The 23,793-nt window shown below is 33.0% G+C and overlaps 1 protein-coding gene and 1 pseudogene across 17 annotated transcripts in view; one reads left to right on the top strand and one right to left on the bottom strand.

Moving 5' to 3' along the window:
* The window catches only part of Gphn (gephyrin), a 571,921-nt gene that overhangs the window by 207,550 nt on the left and 340,578 nt on the right, over positions 1–23,793 (top strand). The window lies entirely within an intron of this gene.
* On the bottom strand, positions 4,657–5,139 carry LOC109699465 (selenoprotein F-like; annotated as a pseudogene).

The raw sequence follows: 23,793 nt of genomic DNA, 5'->3' as shown, positions 1-23,793 counted from the left end.
AGACACACATGGCCTACCAAAATGGAACCAAGAGTATATAATCAACATAAATTCACCTATTACAATCAATGAAGTTGTTGGAGTAATAAAGAATCTCCCAACATTTAAAAGCCCAGGACAGAATGGATTCACTACTGAATTCTCCCAGACCTTTAAAGAAGATCTAACACCAATGCTCCTCAAAATATTCAATAGAGTTGAATTGAGGGGATTCTTCCAAACTCATTCTATGAAATCACCCATGTTAACCTGATATCAAGAATTGATAAAAATACAACAAAAATGGAAAATCATAGATGCTTTTGCCCAATGAACATAGACACAAAAATTCAACAATATATTTGCAAGTCAACTTCAATAACATTAAAATGAGCATATAACTTTTAAAAAAAAATTCCTTTTAAAATGAGAATATACTTTAAGTTTGTTTCATTCCAGGGATATAGCCAACAGGAAAAACTGAAAGCATTCCCTCTAAAGTGATGAATGATTCAAGGGTGTCCAGTTTCTCACACTTACTCAATATAGTGCTTGAATTGGTAGCCAGAGCAATAATTCAAGAGAACTTAATAAAATAACATAAACAGAAAGGGAAGAAAACAAATTGTCTGTATTTGCATATGATGTAGCTCCATATTTAAAATACCTTAAAGTCTCCATGACAAAACTCTTACATATAATAAACACTTTAACAAAGTATCAGGACAACAAAATCAACATACATATACAAATTTATATATCAGTAAGAAACATTGAAAACAAAATCAGGCAAACCTCCCTATTCATAATAGCCTCAAAAAATTGACTAATTAACCTAACCAAGGATATAAAAGACCTATAGAATAAAAAGTATAAAACATAGTTTTGTTCGATACAGAATTTCAGGCTCAAGATCAATTTCCCTTAAAACTTTCTTCCATTTTCTTCTGTAGACTAGTTTTGCTGAATTTCTGATTTTTATTCCTTTATCAGTAATTATTTCATTTACTACCTTTGAGAGATTTCTTCTCTGAAAGTTTAGAGTTATATATAATACTACACCTAGATGCGTCTCTTTTTCTCATTGAAAAATAAACCACAATAATGGCCATATAATGGGCCTAGAAATCAAGTATCCTGTGAGCTAAAAACTGGGTGCTCTGGGAAGAATAAATCCAAAGATGAAAACATGCACCGATAGAATAATTGAAAAGACAGAGAAATTTAATGACAGGATTTTATGAAGGAGGGAAAACATAATTAGAACCCTTTGAATAAAGATACATCTATTTTTCTCATTGAGCATTTGGTAAGTTATTTCAAAATGATAATTTATCTTTTTGAAGTTTTTTTTGTTTATTTTCATCTACTATATATTTTCATCCTCCTTCTGAAATTCCTAATTCAATTAGATATATTAGCTATGCATGCCAAACAGTTTTAGATTGTTTTCATTTGATTTTATTAAGTTTTAATTAACAAATAATAATTTATATATTTATGTGGTACAATGTGATGTCAGATATGTACATATATATATGTACATATATACACATACAATACATATGTATGTGTATATATGTATGTATAGATGTATGTGTATGTATGTATATATACATATATATACACACATTGTTCAAAGATTAGATCAAATTATTAACATCCATCACCTCACATGCTTATTTTTTTGTGGTGAGAACATTTCAAATCTACTCTTTTAGCAGTTTTGAAATATATACATTAACTATGATTGCTTTTTTTTTCCTCTTTCATTTATTTTATTTTATTATTCATATATGCATACAAGGCTTGGGTCATTTCTCCCCCCTGCCCCCACCCCCTCCCTTACCACCCACTCCGCCCCCTCCCCTCCCCCCCATCCCCTCAATACTCAGCAGAAACTATTTTGCCCTTATTTCTAATTTTGTTGTAGAGAGAATATAAGAAATAATAGGAAGGAACAAGGGTATTTGCTGGTTGAGATAAGGATAGCTATACAGGGAGTTGACTCACATTAATTTCCTGTGCGTGTGTGTTACCTTCTAGGTTAATTCTTTTTGATCTTACCTTTTCTCTAGTTCCTGGTCCCCTTTTCCTCAGTTGCTTTTAAGGTATCTGCTTTAGTTTCTCTGCGTTAAGGGCAACAAATGCTAGCTAATTTTTTAGGTGTCTTACCTATCCTCACCCCTCCCTTGTGTGCTCTCGCTTTTATCATGTGCTCAAAGTCCAATCCCCTTGTTGTGTTTGCCCTTGATCTAATGTCCACATATGAGGAAGAACATACGATTTTTGGTCTTTTGGGCCAGGCTAACCTCACTCAGAATGATGTTCTCCAATTCCATCCATTTACCAGCGAATGATAACATTTCGTTCTTCTTCATGGCTGCATAAAATTTCATTGTGTATAGATACCACATTTTCTTGATCCATTCATCAGTAATGAGGCATCTTGGCTGCTTCCATAACTTGGCTATTGTGAATAGTGCCGCAATAAACATGGGTGTGCAGGTGCCTCTGCAGTAACCTGTGTCACAGTCTTTTGGGTATATCCCCAAGAGTGGTATTGCTGGATCAAATGGTAGATCAATGTCTAGCTTTTTAAGTAGCCTCCAAATTTTTTTCCAGAGTGGTTGTACTAGTTTACATTCCCACCAACAGTGTAAGATGGTTCCTTTTTCCCCGCATCCTTGCCAACACCTGTTGTTGGTGGTTTTGTTAATGATGACTATTCTAACAGGGGTGAGGTGGAATCTTAGTGTGGTTTTAATTTGCATTTCCTTTATTGCTAGAGATGGTGAGCATTTTTTCATGTGTTTTCTGGCCATTTGAATTTCTTCTTTTGAGAAAGTTCTGTTTACTTCACTTGCCCATTTCTTTATTGGTTCATTAGTTTTGGGGGAATTTAGTTTTTTAAGTTCCCTATATATTCTGGTTATCAGTCCTTTGTCTGATGTATAGTTGGCAAATATTTTCTCCCACTCTGTGGGTGTTCTCTTCAGTTTATAGACCATTTCTTTTGATGAACAGAAGCTTTTTAGCTTTATGAGGTCCCATTTGTCTATGCTATCTCTTAGTTGCTGTGCTGCTGGGGTTTCATTGAGAAAATTCTTACGTATACCTACTAACTCTAGAGTATTTCCTACTCTTTCCTGTATCAACTTTAGAGTTTGTGGTCTGATATTAAGATCCTTGATCCATTTTGAGTTAATCTTGGTATAGGGTGATATACATGGATCTAGTTTCAGTTTTTTGCAGACTGCTAACCAGTTTTGCCAGCAGTTTTTGTTGAAGAGACTGCTATTTCTCCATTGTATATTTTCAGCCCCTTTGTCAAAGACAAGTTGGTTATAGTTGTGTTCCTTCATATCTGGGTCCTCTACTATGATTGCTTTTGCTGTCCAGTAGATCTTTAAAACGTATTGTTTGTATCTCACTGAAACTTTGTAGTCTTTGTACATTATTACCCTTCTCTATCCTCTACTTTACATGGAACTCTGGTAATCCTCCTCTCTTCTTCTATGATTTTGACTATTTTAGGTTCTGAATATAAGTGAGATCATGCAATATTTGGCTTTCTGTACCTGGCTTCTTTGACTTAGCATAATGTACTCCAGATCTATCAATATAGTCATAAATGACAAAATTTCATTCTAAAAAATTTCATTGTATGCATATCATACTTCTTTTTTTGTTTTTTACAAAAAAAGTTTTGAAAGTATTTATACTTTGATCTTACAAATGATCAGGATTTATTTATATTTTGCTCTTACAAGTAATCTTTTTTTTTGTGCTGGATGGGAACATTGGAGTTTTTCCAAAAGTTCTTACAATGTATCAAATCTATCATACTTGAATTTACCCCCTCCACTACTTTTGCAGTTTTTGCAAAAGTTCTTACAATGTATCAAATCTATCATACTTGAATTTACCCCCTCCACTACTTTTTTATCCCCCATCCCCACTTTTTTCACCCCCCCTAATTCTTAGAACAAGTGATTGTTTTTAAATAAGACTTTTCTGTAAGAATATAAAGGTCAAAAATTTGTGAAATATTGTATGTACACAAATCTTCAAGAACGGTTTTCTGTGTATTCATTAATACAAACATTTGTGATATCTCATTCTTACTGAAGATCTCAAATCTGTTTCATGAAGCTACAAGTTTTTATGCAGTGCATTTGTTATGAACTATAAATATTTCTACTAAAAAGAAAGTTGGGGAATATAAAATTATGAGAGGCTCTGAGGCACAGGTAATCTGTTGAGGCTTTGCTATATCTTACTCACTTTGTAGTTTTCTGTCATTACTTTAGAAAGAACCCACAGCATAGGAGGAATGGTATCTCCCTCATTAACCCCTCTAATTGAAAAATCTGTTATTCATAAAACTGGACCTTTTATCATAAACCATCATTTGTATAACTAACCACATGCTCATTTCAAAGCATTTTATTAGTAGCATCAACAAATGCAGAAGGATAGAAATTTATAAAAAAATGGGTTTTGTTAAACTTGCCAACTCTTAAGATATTATGGGCTGTGCTACCTCCTCAACTTCTAATTAGATTCTTAATGCCTCACAGTAAAGACTCATTAACGGAATCAAGCAGAACTAAATTCTAGGTTGTATAATATTTCATTTGATAAGTCAACAAAAGGACAAAATTTAAGCCAGATTTATATTTGTTTCAATTTTTCACTCAGAAATTCTTCCACACTGTATGTGTTCCATTTGAGGATGCTCAGTTGTTCAGCAATGTTCCCGTTGTTGTCTCAGAGCCTCAGTTCAGGGTCTGAACCACGAACATACTTGATTTGTAGTCCTCGAAACAGTTTGGGTTTATCACTTCTGACAAAGGCTTGGACTTGAGGGAATGTCCCCAATTTTCATCTATAGACTTCAAGAAGAGGTCCTGCATAGAGCTTCTTGGTTTCAAATTGTGCTTCTTCCTGATAGCACCCTCTACAATCATGATACAACTGAAGTTCGGTGGAACTGTCTAAGAAGGTAAAGTTGCTAGAGAAGCCTAACTCTCTACATGCTTTGGATGAAAACTCTTCCCCAAAAGCAGACACCATGTGAAGCATGGTAGCCAACAGCAACTGCACTCCCAACATCCGCCCAAGCCATCCGCCCTCCCTGGCCGCAGTCACTACCATCTACCATAAATCTTTGGTGTTCAGAGGACCTCTCAGCTAGGGGCGTCCATTCCAGAGCCTGACCGAAATAGGCCACCAAAGGCTGTTGCCAATAAATCTTTTATTTTTGCAGAGACGTGTAATTAAGGGAGTATAAGAGCTCACAGGTGGTCGCAGATAAAGGCAGTCGCTAGGTATTTTCAGTTACCCAAATCAGGCACTTTACTAAATTCTTCACTCCTGTGCTCCTCCTTCTCATTCATGACATTTCATCCGGCTTATCACATCTTATTTGCCAATTTTTTTTGGTGGAGGATACTAATATTTGTTTCGTATCTTGGCTACTATGAGTAAGGTTGAAATGAGCATGGAAGTATAGATTTTTCAGACATACTTATATTAATTCCTTTGGATATGTATCCGGCAATGAGATTATTGAATCATATGGTAAGTTGATTGTTGAATCATAGGGTAAGTTTAATTTTAGCTTTTTGAGGAATCCCTATATCATTTTCCAAAGTGGCTGTAATAATTTATATTACATTCCCATTAACCTTGTATCAGAATTCTTTTTGTATATTCTCACTAACTTTTTTTGTCTTCCATCTTTTTTATAATAACCATTCTAGTGAATTGTGATGGATACTCATTGTGGTTTTAGTTTGCCTTCCCTTGTTGATTAGAAATGTTGAGTTGAAAGTCTTTCTTTTAAGATCAGGCACAGTGATTTGAGCGACAGAGATTAGGAGGATCTCTGTTGAGGCCAGCTTGGGAAAAAGTTCTCTCAATCAAATAAAAAAAAAGCTGGGCCTGGTGGCATGCACCTATGTCCTAGCTACATGGGAGATGGGAGGCTTATAGTACAGGCCACCCTCAGCAAAAATGCGGCACCCTACCTCCAAAATAATTAAAGCAAAAAGGGTAATGATGTGGCTCAAGTGATAGAATACCTGCCTAGCAAGCACAAGGCCCTGAGTTCAAATCCCAGTATCACAAAAAAGAAAAAAAAAATCAGGAGCAAGATAAAGATGGCCACTTGTGCCACTTATGCTTAACAATACTGGAAGCTATAGCTAGTGCAGTTAGGCAAGAAAATGAAAAAAAAAGTATACAAACAGGAAAGAAGTGAAATTGTCTGTTTGCTGATCAAAAACCCTAAAGACATTTAAGTGAAGTGGAAGTGTACAAAATCAATATACAAACATCAGTAGTTTTTTTATATAGTAACAGACTATTAAAACAAAACTAAGACAGTAATGCCATAATAGCACAGAAATGCAAAACAAAATATTTAGGAATAAACTTAACTAAGGAGGATCTATATACTGAAAAGTATAAAGCAATGATGAAAACATTAATGATGATACATGTGATATCCTATGTTTCTGGATTGGAACAATGAATTTTGGTAACATTATCCCAAGCAATGTACAGCTTCAATGTAATCGCTATCCAGATTACATTATCATTCTTCCCAAAAATAGAAAATATAATCCTAAAATTCATGTAGAAACACAAAAGATCCAAATAGCCAAAGAAATGTTGGGCAAAAAGAACAAAGCTGGAGTCATCACACTCCCTGATTATAAAATATATTATAAAGCTTAATCATCAAAACAGCGTGTTGCTGGTATAAAGATAGACACATTAACCAGTGGAATGGGATAAGATACACCAAAATAAATCCACACATTTATGGTAAACTGATTTTTTACAAAAGTGCTAAGAGTACATAATGGGGAAAGCATAGTCTGTTCATTACATGGTACTGGGGAAATTGATTAGGCACGTTCAGAAGAAGATGATCTTACATCATTTTATATTATCTATAAAGTTCAACTCAAGATGGATTCAAGACTTAAGCATGTGGCCTGAAACTGTAAAATTACTGGAAGGAAATATAAGGAGAAACCCAACCACATTGGTCTGGGCAATGGTTTCTTGGGTAGGTTCCCAAAAGCACAAGGCAACAAAAGCAAAAACAAAGAAATCGGACTAAATTAAACCAAAAAGCTTCTACTTAGCAAAGAAAACAATTAATAGAGTGAAGTGACAGCCTGTGGGTTAGGAGAAATATCTTCAAATTATACATCTGATAATGGGCTAATAAACATAATGTTTAAGGAGTTCAAAACTCAGTAGCAACCGCTGAGCTGTGTGACTTATTGCACAACTGTCATTCCAGCTACATGGGAAGTATGAATAGGATCATGCTGTGGTTCAGACCAGCCCAGGCAAAAATCAAGAACCTATTCAAAAAATAGCAAAAGCAAACATGAGTGATAGATTGCCTACCTACCAAGGCCAAGGCCCTGAGTTCAAACCCCAGTAACTGCCAAAAAAGAAAGAAAGAAAGACAAAGGACCTTCCTGAACAGACATTTTTCATAGAAAATATATGCATTGCCCACAGATACTTGAAAATATGTTGAATTGTTTTCTATTGTGTTTTGAATACTTTCATTAAAACAAAAATCTCTTAAGGATTTTGTGTAATATTAGAATTAGTTTTTGTAAGAATTGGTACTAATGCTTTTGGAAGATTTTTAACTATTAATGGTGTGACTATTGACATCTCTCTTCTTAAATCTACTTCAAATGGTGATTTTATTAAACTTAAAAGCTGGCTTGGTCAACAGTATGTCCCTTTTCATTACTAGTATTACTTATTGTGTCTTTTCTTCCTTTTTTCAATGTGTGTGTGTGTGAATTCAGACCCCTGTGCTGGAAAAAAATTTTTGATTTTAACATGCCACATAGTGAAAAGAATACCTTAGATTTCATTAGCCAGCTTTAACCAAGGGAACTGATATTTCTTACCATCTTTCAGCTACAGCCACTATGTATCTCATTTATTAAGGCTGCAGTCTTGACTTTTATATTTACAGTGTTCCCTATTATCTAGTCAGAATAAATTGTTTGAAGTTGCAGATGAATAAGTGCCATTACACATTTTTGCCAAAGATCCGTAGCTAAAAGAGCCATTTTATCCTTTGAAGATTACGATGTGATCACAAGCATTTCTTAGAGGAAGAATTCAGCATGCACAAATTGAGTGCGTTAACATTGTATGAATGACCCATCTTTCCTTGAATAGTTTTAATAATGTCTGTTTTTATGTGTTATTTCCTCTGTGTTGCTTCATTTGGATTTTTCTTATTTCTTTTTGTTTTAAATTGTATAACTGCTTCTTTTTGTCATACCTTTGCTCAATTATGAAAGGAACAAGTTAAATTATTGAGGTTTTTTTTGTCACATCTATGCCAAATAAATTTAGTTTATTTAGTAAATTTAGTTTGTTTGGTGTTCCAGAACAACTCAGCCCTGATTTATGAGGACCTTCCTCATGATTCCCTGAGACTGAAGAAATAAAGGCAGACAGATCTGGGGTTACAGAAAGCCCAATTTATTAGGGGATTTACTGACAGAAGTGTGGTCCTGGGTGACAGCAAGATCTTTGGTATCCCCTCATTTGAGTCAAAGAGAATTGTGTGTTTTATGGGTTCACATAAGCATGATATCATCATAGCTGGTATATTTTGGTTTATTTTAAAATAATACTTAAGAGTCAGGCACATCCCTGGAGCCAAGGTTGGATTTTAAAGTGCTACATTTGAGTCTAATGGTTTTATCTTTTTATAGCTTCTGGGAAACTGTGCAGGGAACCCTAGCTAGGATTACTCAGGAGCCATCATTGGCAATTATGATTCAAAGTAGTCATGTCAGGCTGTATCCACACAGTAGGTAACTTGATATTCTGTGCTGGTACTAAGCAATTGCAGATGAGGACTGATAGAAATTACAGCTTTATCAACCTCCTTATATTTATGTCTCCATTAATAATTAAGATATACATAATTACAATTCACTGTGCAAAACATAGAGGTATGTTGAAAGTGCACAGACTATAGAAAAAAAGTACCTAAACATATGTGAGGATTTCTGTGGGCAGAGAGAGTTTGCAATAGAAGGTAACACTTGACCATTGAAAAAAGAGTGGGAGGTTTTCAGGTTGAGTAAGATGATAAAGAATATTCTAGTTTGTAATACCAGTAATATTAATAATATACATTCAGATTGACATTATTTTAAGTAACCATTTATTCAGCATTTACTCTAAATGAGGCATATTTTATTTGTATTTGTTTTAAGAGATATCTCTAGGGAGGACTGTCCCATTAAATCATTTTAGCAAAATTAAATTAATCATGGAAGACGAGTAACTTGATTAAGGTCTTACAGGTAGTGAATAGTACAAATAAAATTTAGGTCTTTGTTTGCACCACAGCACAGGCTTTCAATTTCTGTTCAGTACTGCCTTTCAATTTACTTGAGAGTATCATAACATTTGGAGAATTTAAAAAAGAGTATGGCACAGTGTTGGCAAACATTGGGTAATGCAGGGTAGGTCAATCAGTAAAGAAAGGATCAATAAACTCATACAAAGAAGTTTAGATTTTATTCTGTGGTGAGTAGCTCACTATTGTGATTAAAAAGGGAAGTGGCAAAAAATTTCAATTTTAGAAAGATTAATAACAACATGAATAATGGATTAGAAGAATCTAAGACCTAACACATTAGAGGAAGGAGACCAATATATTACTCTAGCTAAAACAGTACTTGATGTGAACCAGTAACAGTGGAAAAAGAGAAGGAAGACTGATTTATGAGATATAAGTATGAGAATTCATAGCATAAGAGCCTGCTAAACCCACACAAAATATATACCAATATGATGTTAAAGTCAAAAATTAAAATTTCTAGTCCTTTCTAAAATAGGCCTCAATTTTCAGTCACTTCCATCAAATGCTTTAACATGTATATTTTCAGGAATATCCTCTTGTATGTGGAGAGGTCTTTTTTGCCTTGTAACTGTGGATTTTTCTCACCAAACATGCTTTTACTACACCCATGAATCTGCTAACCTCTCTTGTATATTTACCATACAAAGAGAATATATCTTGGCAGTTCATTGATCTCAGGAGAATGTTAAGACACTGGAGGAGAGCTACCCCTGTCAAGTTCCTTCTATATCAGAAAATATGCCACTTAGCCAAATTGAGTACAGCCTGGAACAGATATTCTTCATTCCACATGTTTAAGAGAAATAAGCTAGGTTGTTTTAAGCTTCCAAATTTTAGGGTGGTAGAAATAGCTAACAGAAACAAATATGTCTGTTCTGAAAAAAAATTTTAAAGGGAGTTCAATTCTAGTATAATTTCTCATACTGTTTTTTGATTTTGAAACCCAAGATACATTTCTGTTGATGAAACAGGAAACAGCTGGAAAGGAAAAAGAAAAACTAATACTAAATTTTATGAGAGTTATTGAAATATATTTTACATACCATGAAATTGACCAATTTGAAGTATACAATCTAGTGATTTTTAGTATATTTACAATTTTGAGCAACTATTACTATTATCGCAAAATAAACTTTAGTTCCCAGTATAGTCACTTACCTTCCTTCCCTACCCTAAGTAACCATAAATCTACTTCCTATATAGATTTGCCTTTTATGAACTTATCATATTAATAAAGTGATTTGACATTTTCTTCTGTGTGTATGTGTGTCTGGCTTTTTTTATTTATCACATCTTTGAGGTGCTGCTTTGTTCAAACATGTAATGTTACTGGAAAGTTTAATGCTGATAAATTCCTTGGTTCTTCTGTCCAGCAGGAGAGGAATTTGAGCAAGATGAGAAGATGTAGTAAAAATACTAAAGTTTATTAGAAAAGAATTTATTATAGCAGAATAAAAGTTGAGAGAAATGAAAAATAGCAGAAACATTTCCTGCTCCCCATCAGGAAATGGGAGTAAAGATTCAAAATGGTGCCCCCATCTCTCAGTCTTATACTTTCAGTAGAGCTGGGGCAATACACATGATCGAAGAAAATGGATCTGGGTGGCTGAGATGGCTGTTAAAACAAGGAGATGTCATCCAGGCCTACTCCAATCACAGGGAAAAAAGGTATGATTTAGAACTTCCTTTTGCTAGACATATCTATTATTATTTATTAGGCCCTCCACTCATCCAAGGAGCCTTAGCGCTTGTTAACATCTCAAAGAAAGAAATGTGGATATTGAAAGCCCTGGGATGTAGACAGCCCTATTCTTAGAGAGGTTGGAAGTAGTTCTGGCATTTTAAGTTTTTACTTTTTAGTTTTAATGTCTGAGTCTTATCCTTTTTATATTTATTAAGATAATATAATTTTCCTGTCTCCTCATCTATTCTGCCTCACCCGTCACTCAGGGATAATTGCTACCTAACACATATCAGTACTTTTATTTTTAAATAGAACTTTATTGTGTGAGTATACTACATTTTGTTTATTCATCAGTTAATGTACAGTTGGGTTGTTTCCAATTTTTGATTATCAGTAATGATGCTGTGACCACTCATTTACATGTGTATGTATAGGCATTATGTTTTTATTTAGATAACTACTTATAGAATTTCTAGATCATATGATAACTCATTAATATTTTAAGGAACTTAAAAGCTGTCTTACAAAGTAACATTACCATTTTATATTCCTACTAGAAATTCATCAGGGAGAAGTAATTGTAACTTATTTTATGTATTCAGTTTGTTCTCTTAGAATCTTTGCTAAAATAATGTAAAATGATAGTAGCCACATATAGAAGATAGTAATTGAAATAAATTTTTCTTGGTTCTAAAACATGGTCAGCAAACAGCATCATTTATATTTAAACTTTGTGTTTTCTATTTGTAATTCATAAATCTTTCTTTCCTGTTTTTTCTATTGATTTTGAATATTTTCTTAAGTAAAGTCTAGTCTTGTATATCTCTATTTTGTTGTTGGTATGAATGTACAGAAATAAATGGCTTGAAAAATCAAGGAATATATTTACAAAATGGTTAAATTACAGGCTCTGTTTCCGTAATTATGTTGAACCTTACTTCCTCCTGTTGGAATAGCTTTGACCTAGGAATTGGGTCTTAGGTTTAAAATCAAAACATTTATTTTTTTCCAGCCTATTCCTTGCCAGGTTGCCAGGGCTTCTGTCAGACAACCCTTCTTTATACTGCTGATCCTCCTGTGTTCCAATTACTGTGGTTCTCCCCACCCCCTTGCCTCTTAAGTCTTAGATTTACAAGCTCACTTTTCCTTACTTTATAGCTACTATCCTATTTGGTGGTTTCTCTAACCACCCTTAGTGCCTTTGAATGTGCCATCTGCTACATTCAGTTTTCAAAATTATTTTGGTCTTTAAGCGATAAGTTGTATGAGAATATAAGTCAGAATGTTCTCTGCCCTCAATTATTGCAAAAAATACAAAAGATGAATAATAGTAATAATAATATCAAGTAATAGTACCAAGTAATAGTTGATGAACCTGACATAGATTAGCTCATATAGTTGATCATATAAGATAGTTTTTTTCTTTTTTAATCATTTTATGGATGAGAAGACTAAAGCAAGAGGGATTAAGAAAACTTTCCAAAGCAGGAAACTCTTAAGTTGAATGATTAAGATTCTAACACAGACAGTCTTATTATGCATTCTGTGCTCTTAATTTCTACACAATATCATAATATGACCAAAAATAAATCCAGAGACGTGGTACAAATTTGAAATAGGTCTAAAAGCTTAAGGATGAAGTGGACTGAGACCTCTAAAACAGTGAAGGAAAAGTGTAGAGATCTGCTTTTTTTGCTGTAACTTCCAGAGGAATTAATAAATCTATTGTGTAGGAGTAATAGCATAAATTTAAACTATAAGACTATCAGAATTACTTACTGTATAGTGTTAATACCCCAAATTTAAAGCATAATAAAGAAAATAGTTACTTGACTTCTTAACTCTTTGGTCCTCCTGTGAGTACAAATGTCATTTTAAAAGAATAAGACAGTCATAGTTAAGAGTTTAATTTAAATGGAAAGAAAATTTAGATGTGTTAATTAAGTTAAAAACTTTATTAATGTAAGTTACCATATATATAAAAATACTAAAAACATACTGTGATATAAGAAATACTGGTAATAATCTATTGGTTGTCTTCAACAAATCTTGAAGCACAGGAAGGTAAACCTTGATTGAATACCTCCTTTACTTTGTTAAAAGCAGTATAATATGAAATGCACCATGTTTTATACCTTTAAGAAGCTCATAGTCTTAGCTACTCTAATATACTTTATAAGTTTCAAAGGGGCAATATTAAAAGTGATAGGTATAAATTTCTTATATTGAACTTACTATCAAAAAATAAATCTAGGATTGACAAAATAATCAATTATCTTTTGAGAATTTGTAAATTATTTTTATTTTTTTATGTCATATTATACTGGGGGTACATTGTGATGTTCACAAAATTTCTTACAGTACATCATAGTTAAATTCACCCCCTGCATCATTCTTCTTTATCCCCTCCCCCATTCCTGGAATAGTTTCAACAGGTCTCATTTTTCCATTTTCATACATGAGTACATAGTATTTCCACCACATTTACCCTCCTACACCCTTTCCTTATATCTTCCCCACTCCAACAGGTACCAACCCCCAGACTGGACCTGTTTATCTTCCTGTTCTCTATTTGTGTAAAAAGACAATTTTCTTTGTTTAAGATAGCTATATAAGAGGTTTCATTGTGACATTTGCATGCATATTTTTCTCCTTTCTATTTTAGTCCCCTTCATATGGTGATTTCAACAGGTTTAAAAATTCTATATTCATTCTTGTATAGAAAGTACATCAACCTTATTCATCTTCTGGTTTCAGTATTATATGAGTGGATGAGAATAAACTTATGAGAAAAAAATCCCATTTTCGTCCTACTCTCCCCTCATCATCCTCTTTAGCATTCGCTTCTTATTTCTTCCTCCTCAAAAGAAAACAAACAAACAAAAAAAAACCAAATGTGTTACTCAGCTTCCATTACTGTAACAATATACCTGAAATAATAAACTTATATAGAGGAAACAGTTACTTTGGCTCACAGTTTTGCAGGTTCTAGTCCATGATTGGTTGGCTATGTTGCTTTGAATTCTCTACTTGGGGATGGTGAGTAGGAAGGGGAGTACATTTACTGTGGTAGCACATGGCAGTCTAAAAACCACTTACCTTATTGCTGGGAAGCAAGAGGGATTGATCTCAATGACCTAAAGAACTCCCAGTAGGTCCTACCTCTTCGAGGATCTTCCCCATATCAATAGTGCCACACTAGGGCTAAGGATTTAGCACTTGGACCTTTGGGGGACATTTAAGATCTAAACTCTCGTATCAAATGAAGGATAATAGATATTTCTCTTGGTTATTGGGGTTAGTGTAATTATGTGATTACAAAGTGCTAGGCAAGAATTTTCCTGTATTAGGATTGTTTTATGTACTTGAGTAGTAGATAGTGGATGTTTGTCACAGTTTTTTGTTATTTTTGTTTTTTTCATATTTCTAGATGTTTTATTCTTTTTCTTTTTTTTTGAAATTCATGTCCAAAAAAAACTGTTGGCTCATTTATTTAATTACCTTTTTATAAATAAGAAAAATATGTTTAAAATTAGTATATTACAGTTTTCTCATTAGTCACATAATAGTGAATTGGACTTACTCTGATAATGGATATTTAAATTTAATTTTTGAGTGAATATTATTGCATTTATTGGATATTATTACATAACTATGTGTTTCACTAAAGCATGATTTATGTCACTAACTTGACAAATTATTAAACAATTTAGTTAGTCATTACTTACCTAACTTCAAACTTAAAATAGTATGCTCTGTGCACTTCCAAATTCTTCAACTTAATTAACAGTGCTAAATCTGTTACTGGGATACTTAATTGTCTTCAATTTGAAAATGACTACTTTTTTTCTATCATATAAGGGGATAGTTGGTTAATTGAGTATCTTCTTTAAATATTAATAATTGTTTTGATGGTCCTAGCTATTTTTTTTGGCTGCCAATGACAGTGTTTTATTTTATTTTAATTTTTGTTCATTTATTCACATGTGCATACACTGTTTGGGTCATTTCTTCACGATGCCTCCCTCCCCCACCTGAGACCAGGAATAAGAATGTAATAGGAACAACAACAACAACAAAAATCAAATCTGTAGTTTGTTTTGCCATAGTTGAAAGAAGATAACACCATTGTCTCATTTTTTTCTCCAGATATATGAATAAGTGACATCCTTGATACTAGCTATCAACACCAATGTCTAATAAGGAGCAACATTTTAAAATTAAAAATAGATTAATACTCACAGTGCTTCTGCTATATTAAAGATCGAAAGTGGTTAAAAATATTTAATAATGATTTTTAGGTTGAACATAACTTTGAGACTATAAAGTTAATTCTATTGCCAAAAGATTAACAGATTTAAATACAAGATTTCTGATTAATTTAAACTAACAAAGGACAAAAGTTAACTAAACCAAAAATAATAAGTAATATTTATAAGTAATAAATAATAAGAGTTCTGGAAAAACATAAGAAGTTAATATAAAGAGTTTACCTGGAGGTATGGCTCAAGTGATAGAAAGCCTGTCTAGCAAGCAGTGAGTCCCTGAGTTCAAAACCTCGGACCCACCAAAAAAAAAAAAAAAAGAAAGAAAAGAAAAATGAGACAATATAAAACAAATTCTTACAAATGTGGAAAATAATACCTTTATTTTATAGTTATTTGATATTTTCAAAGTAGTTCAACATCTATCCCAGAAGTAACAAGGAAAATGGACTTCAAAAACAGTAAAAAATATATACAGTGTCATCAATAATACATAAGAAGACTAATTTTAATGTCAGAATCTAAGAGGTTAAAATATTAATATAGTCCTAAAATCTGTAATTCTAGTATGTGGGACTGGGGTGTGAACTCAGGGATTTGTGCTTGCAAAGCAGGTTCTCTATCACTTGAGGCACATATCCAGTCCATTTTGCTCTAGATATTGTTGGAGATGAGGTTTTGTGAACTGTGATACTCCCAATCACAGCCTTGCAAGTATCTAGGATTATAGGCATGAGTCTCTGGCACCAGTATTAAAATTTATAGTTCTTGAACTTTATATATAAGCACAATTTCAAACTATGAAACAAATGTTAGGAATCGATACTGTGCTTTATGTTGAGAATAATAACATGAAAATCTAAATTTTTACTCTTTATGTTGTGCAGTCAAATAGAAAATGCAGACAAGTACAATTATAATGTAGTGCAATGAAAGAAATCTGTAGTAAATACTAGGTACTGAGCAAGATATGTAAACTAATTTCTGCTTAATTTTTGTAAACTTAAACCTAATCTAAGAACTCAAGTTTATTAATTAAACAAACAAACTCTGAACAAGAGAAGTTTAGTGATATATAAAAATCCAAGTTAATGTTTTATCTTTGTGCATATGTAATTTAATTTTCACAACACAATCATGAGACATAGGTAATATGATTGTCACCATTTTACACATGTTGAGAAGGGGAGCAGCATGCTATTAAATAATTTATCCAAATGAAAGAGAGCAATGGAGGGCGTGAATTCAAGTATGATATATTTGATACATTGTAAGAACTTTTGTAAATGCTCCATTTTACCCCCAACAAGCACAACAGTAATAGTAATAAGTAAATAAAATTTCCACTTTATTATCCTAAAAAAATAAATAATTTATCCAAGGTCCTAAACCTAAGAGCTAGTAGTCAATATTCAGGCTCTTTAAGTTCCAGCGCTTACACTCAAGTACTATCCCAAACTGTTGCCTACTAGACCATGCAGAGGTAGTGGGAAGAAGTTTGGAAGATAAAAAAGAATCAAGGAAAAAAAAAAAGAAAACCTTGACTAAAAAAGTACATGAAGTATATGTTAGCCAATCATGCAAGAATTGATGGCAATTGTACAGGTGAATTGTGGGCAGATTGTAATGTAAGTGGAGATTAAAGAAAACACACTAAGGAAAAAAAAGAACATTGGAAGATGGGAGTGTTGATGAGGCAAGGAGTATTGAAATTATGTGAAAATCACAATGTTTTTAAGAAAATGCAAAAATAGTTTGTATAGTGTAATGATAGCATTATAAATTATGACTGTATAAATAGGTAAAACCCAGGTTGTGAAGGACTAAGAATTTTATTTTAAAATTTCCTTATAGTGGGAATATATACAAAACATGCAAATTGCCATATTAAGCATTTTTAAGGGTACAATTCAGTGGTACTATAAATCTTTTAGAAATTTTTCTTCACCTAAAACAGAAAGTCAGTAACCACTAAGCAGTAATTCTACATTTTCCCCTCACTCCGCCTCTAGTAATCTCTAACCCAGCTTCTGACTATATATATTTTCCTATTGTATACATTTTATATAAGTGGAATCATACATTGGTCATTTCATGTGACTTATTACCTCAAAATAATGTTATTTCACTCAATATAAAAGTTAATATGTTGTAATAGGCAATTGAATTTCATTTCTTCTTGTGCCCAAATAACATTCCCTTGTATGTATATTCCACAGATCATTGTTTATTCATCTCTTATTTGGTGATTTTTTTTCTTTTTTTATTAGCGTATATTAATTGTACAAAGTAATGGGTTTCATTATGACATTTCAATATATGAATATAATGTACCTTGATCACATTTGCCCACTCTATTACAATTTCTTCTTCTCTTCCTCTTCCCACATTTCTTTATCTGCATCCTTTCTAGTCCTCATTTCCTTTCCTGTCTTTTTTTTTCTTTACAGTTCATCCATTTTTCTGCAAGCAACATGATTTCATTGTTTTTTATGGCTGAGTCATACCATGTTTTCCTTTATCTATGAACACCTAGGCTGATTCCATGACTTAACTGTAGTGAATAGTGCCATGATAAACATGTTATATGCTATACAAGTATATCTATAGGAAGCCGACTTTGATTCTTTTGCTATAAACCCAGAAGTGGTAGAGCTGGATCATATGGTAATTTGTTTTTGTTTTTTAATTTTGTGAGGAACCGCCATACTGATTTCTGTATCAGCTGGAATAATTTTCATTTCCATCATCAGTATGTAAGAGTTCCTTTTTCCCTGCATCCTCAGTAACATTTGTTCCTTTTTGTTTTCTTGATGATAGCCATTTGACTAGGGTAAAAATCTCCATGTACTTTTGATTTGCAAATCCCTGGTGATGAATTATGTTAAACATTTTTTCATGTTTTTATTAATTTATTCTTCATTTTTTGAGAACTGTCTGTTCAGTTCACTTGCCTATTTATTGACTGAATTACTTGCTCTTTTTATATTTAATTTTTTGGATGCTTTATATATTCTGGATATTAATCCCATCAGTTGAATAACTGGCAAAAGTTTTTTCTTGTCTGTAGACTGTCTCTTCACTTTGTTGATTGTTTCTTTTGCTGTGTACCAGCTTTTTAAATTTAATACAGTTCCATTTGTAAATCCTTGCTGTTATTTACTGAGCTATATTACTGTCCTATTCAGAAAGTCTTTGATATTGAACTGTCTTCTCCTGTATTTCTCTACTAGTTTCAAGTCTTACATTGCGATCTTTAATCTATTTTCAGTTGATTTCTCTGTAGCATGAGATTGGGGATCTAGTTTTGGTCTTCTAAATGTGGATATCTAATTTTCCCAACACCGTCTTTTCTCTGATACATTTTTTTTTTCAGAAGGGGGACCATTGTTGAGAATCAGATGACTGCAGCTGCATGGGCTTATTGATGTGTCCTCTATTCTCTTCCAATGGTCTACATGTCTGTCTTTTTTCCAATGCCATGCTGCTTTTGTTATTAAAGTTCTGTAGTATAATTTGAAGTCAGATATTGTGATACTTCTGCATTGCTCTTTTTGCTCTCTATTGCTTTGGCCTTTAGCTCTTCTGTGTCTTTCATTCTTCAGTATGAATTTTTAGATTGTTTTTTCTGTTTCTGTGAAAAATATCTTTGGAATTTTGATGAAGATTGCATTGAATCTCTAGATCACTTTTGGAAATACAGCTATTTTCACAATATTCATTCTGCCAGTCCATGAACATTGGAAGTCGTTTCATCTTCTAAATGAGTTCATTTTTCTTGGTCGGTGTTTTCTAGTTTTTATTGTACATATCTTTTACTTCCTTAGTTAAGTTTATTCCAAAGTATATTTTTAAGGCTGTTGTGATTGGGAATTTTCCCCCTGATTTCTTTCTCAGCCTGTTCATTATTAGTATATAGAAAAGCTACTGTTTTTTGTTTGTTGATTTGTTCATATTCTGCTACTTTGCTGATGGGGTTTATCATGTAAGAATTTTCTAATGGATTCTCTGGGATCTTTTAAGTATTGGATATATCATCTGCAAACAGGGATAATTTGACTTTTTCCTTTCCTATTTGTATCCCTTCTGATTTTTTTTTTTCTCTTGCCTTATAGCTCTGGCTAAGAATTCAAGCACTATATTGAGTAAGAGTAGAGAGGAGGGGCACCGTATTCTTTTTCCTGATTTTAAAGAAAATGCTTTCAGTTTTTCCCCATTTAGTACAGTGTTGGCTACAGATTTTTCTTATGTAGGCTTTACTATGCTGAGATATGTACTTTGTATTCCTAGTTTCTTCAGGGATTTTATCATGAAAAGTTGTTAAATTTTGTCAAAGACTATCTATTGAAATGATATTGTGATTTTTGTCCCTGATTCTACCTATGTACTTTATTATATTTATTGATATTCATATGTTGAATCATCCTTTCATCCCTGGAATGAAATCAACTTGATCATGGTATATGATCTTTTTACTTTGTTGTTGAATTTGGTTTGTAAGTATCATATTGAGAATTTTTGTGTCTATATTCATCAAGAAAATTGGTCTATAGTTTTCTTTTTTTGTTGTTGAGCCTTTACCCAGTTTTTGTATCAGCATAATACTGGCTTCATAAAATGAATTTGGGAGCTTTTCTTCTCCTTCTGTTTTATGAAATTGTTTGAGGAGCATTAGACTTAATTCTTCTTTAATGATCTGGTAGAATTCAGCTTTGAATTTTTCTGGTCATCAGGTTATTTTTGGCTTTTTTTTTTTCGTTGGAAAACTAATACTGCTTCAATCTGATTGGTGTTTAATGTTTTTTTTTTTAATATCCTCTTGGTTTATTTTGGTAGATCAGATGTGTCTAGCCATTTATCCTTTTATTTTAGATCTCCATTTATTGGGATAGAAGTTTTCAAAGTATTCCCTGACAGTACTCTAAATTTCAATGGTTTCTCTTGTAATATCCCCCTTTTCACCTCTAATTTTTTTCAGGCTTAGTTTGACTAGGGTTTGTCCATCTAATTTATCTTTTAAAAAGAACCAAATCTTTGTGTTGTTAACCCTTTGCATTGTTCTTTTATCCTCCATTTCATTGATTTTCACCTTGATATTTATTATTTCTTTCTACCTATTAAGTTTGAGGTTGGCTTATTCTTTCTTTTGTTTCTAAGAACTTGAGGCCTATCATTGGGTTATTCATTATTAGCCTTCTCTCTAATTTTTTTTTAATGTAGTTACTCCTAGCAATAACTTTCCTTATACAATTATCTTTACCATATCCAAAAGCTTCTGGGTTGTTGATTTTTGTTTCTTTGATTCTAGAACTTTTTAAATGAAAATATATTGTTCAATGCCCAGTTCTTGTAGAGGTTTTGTAATTTCTTTTGTTATAGATACCTTAATTTTATTGCTTTACAAATTTAGATAAAAGAAACTGTTGCAGTTTTCTTGGGTTTGTTGAGATTTGCTTTATGGCTGAAAGTGTAGTTCATTTTGGAGAAAGTTCCATGGACTGATGAGCTATTTCTTTATTCATTGTATGAAATATTCTATAGATGTCTGTTTGGTCTAGGTGCAGTTTGAATCTGAATTTCTTTGTTGATATTTTGTCTAGATGATTGATGAGAGTGAGATATTAATGTCTGCACTCTGATTGTACCTGTTCCTTATGTCCAATAGTGTTTGTTTTTATGAAATTGTGTGCATCAACATTTGTTGTATATGTTTACAGTTTTATGTTCATCATGGTTTCTTTCCTCTGTGTATGTGTGTCTGTGGGACTGTGTGTATGGCTGCATGTATCCAAGTGTGCGTTTATGTATATACTGACCTCCTTTACCTCTTCAGATTAATTTTGGCTAAATGTCCTCAATTTGTCTGATATAAGTATAGCTATTCCAATGTGCTTTTGCTTCCCCTTGCTTGGTATATCATTTTCCATCTTTTTCACTTGGAATCTGTGTGTGTCTTTGTTGTGAGGTGTGTCTCTTGGCGACAGTAATAGTTGGATCCCGTTTTTGCTTTTTAATCAGCCAATCTGTATGTCTTCATTGGGGTAGAGATTATTTACATTTAGACTTTCAGATTATGTTTATCTTGGAAAGTCTTTTATTTCTCCATCAACTTTACAGGATAAGTTTACTGGATACTCAAATAATTTTGGTTAACTGTTTTTTACTTCCACACCTTGGAATATATCATTGCACACTTTCCTGACTTAGAAGGTTTCTTCTAAATGGCCAGATGTAATTCTGATGTGTTTGCCTTTTTTAAGTAAGTAAGTTGTTGGTTTTTTGTTTGTTTTTCCCCTTAAAGCCTTCATATTCTTTTCTTGTCTGTGGTATTAATGTTTTTACTAAACTGGATGTGGCAAGGTTCTTTTCTGGTCATATCTATTTGGTGTTCTATATGTCCTCTGTATTAGGATATTCATATTTTTCTCTTGATTTATGGAATTTCATGCTATAATTTCCTGGAATAGTTGTTCTATACCATGATTTGTATTTCAGCTTCTTCTGCCATATGGATTTTTGGGTTTGATTTCTTTATCATGTCTCAGAGCTCTTAAAGGTAGTGATTATGCTGATTTTGTTGTTGTTTATTGATGTCTGAATGTAGTGTTTTCTCATATTTATCTTCAGTCCCTGTCATTTTTTGTTCTGCTTGGTCTAGTCTATCAATGATGCTTTCCATTGTGCTATTTGTTTGATTTATTGAGTTTTTTAATTCTAGCAATTCTGAGTTTTTAAAATCAGAATCTCAATATCCTTGCTCAATTTCTCATCTGTGTTGCTGACTTTCTCACCCACATATTGAATTCATTTCCTTACTACATTCCACTGTCTGTTTGAATACTCTTTGAGGTCAACAATCACTTTTATAAGTAATCTTTAGGATCTTTGGAATTTCAGCCACTTCAGAGTTTTTGGACTGGGTTATTGAGCGGTTAGTGAACCTTTGGAGTACTTAATGAGCTATTTTCTCTTGAGGACTCAGTCTCCAGTACCACTTAAAAAAGAGGAGAAAAATTGCCATAATGGTGAAACTGTGTCAATTTCATGTTATATGTGGCTTGAGATCTTGGCTGTTCAAAGCCCAGGTCCACATTTTCTTCAGAATTTTCCTCCTTTGCATTCCTTTAGACACTGTTGTCCCTGGTAATCTTTGCCACTTTAGGTCTGGGCAGGCTCTCTCTTACTCCACAACCCAGTTTGTACACTCAGTAGAGGTATTATGTGTCGAAGATTATGTTTTGACCTAATCCTTGTCCAGTAATTCCTATTTACAAGAGTTTTTGTTGTTGTTGTTTATACTTTACGATGATTTAATAGGGTCAAACACAAAAAATTAGCCTCCCAAATCACATAATACATAGGATTGATTCCAATTTTTCAGGCTATTTTTATATTGTTAAAACTCTGATGTGGAGAGTATGGCTCAAGTGGTAGAATGCTTATCTTGAAACTGTAAGGCTCTAAATTCAATCCCACGATAAATGTAGCCATAGCAAAGCCTTCAGAACAGGGGAGACATAGGACACCCTGAAATGTAATTCAGGTTACAGATAAGCTGACAAAATTATACAGCATTCGAGGGAATCTGACATCATGAAAGATAGTCAGTATATGGGAGAACTAGTAATGAGGAACTCTAGATAAATACAGAAATGTTCATTAGAGTAAGTATGTTTAAAACACCTGAAGATTACTTTTTTAAGAAAAATTTGTTATTGTTGTGCTAGGTGGGAGTACATTGTGGCATTTACAAAAGTTCTCACAATATATCAAATACATCATGCTTGAATTCTCCCCCTCCATCATTCTCCTTTATTCCCTCTTCCCGCATTCCTTCAATAGTTTAAACAGGTATCATTTTTCCATTTACGTACATGTGTATACAGTATTTGCACTATATTCACCCTCCTACACCCTTTCTCTACCTCCTCCCCACCCCACCTTCCATCCACTGGTACCAATTCTGGACCTGTTCAGACCTCCTTTATGGGAGGGTTTTCTTTGTTGTTTTGCGATATTGGAATTTGAACTTGGGACCTACACATTGAACCACTCCACAAGCACTTTTTGGTGATGGGTTTCTTTGCCTGGGCTGGCTTTGAACCACAATCTTCCTGATCTCTGCCTCCTGTGTAACTAGGATTGCAGGTGTGAATCACAGGGGTCTGGCCTATGAGAGATCTTTTGTTTAAATTTCGTTTTCAACAAATTCATTTGTTTGAGGCACTTGATGATTTTATAGCGTTCAATAAACCCTTACTATTTCAAAAACCTATTTTGAAAAAGAAATAATTTTTGAGTGAAGCATTGAAATAAATTAGTCATAAAAATAACTGAAGACATAACTCTCAGTTTCTTGATTGGGTAATTTTACCATTTGTTTTAAAATAAACCACTGACAGATCACATTACCAGGAGATATA

Source organism: Castor canadensis, chromosome 3 (genome assembly GCF_047511655.1).
Source record: "Castor canadensis chromosome 3, mCasCan1.hap1v2, whole genome shotgun sequence".
NCBI lineage: Eukaryota > Metazoa > Chordata > Mammalia > Rodentia > Castoridae > Castor > Castor canadensis.
This window is presented reverse-complemented; position numbering and strand designations above follow the sequence as displayed.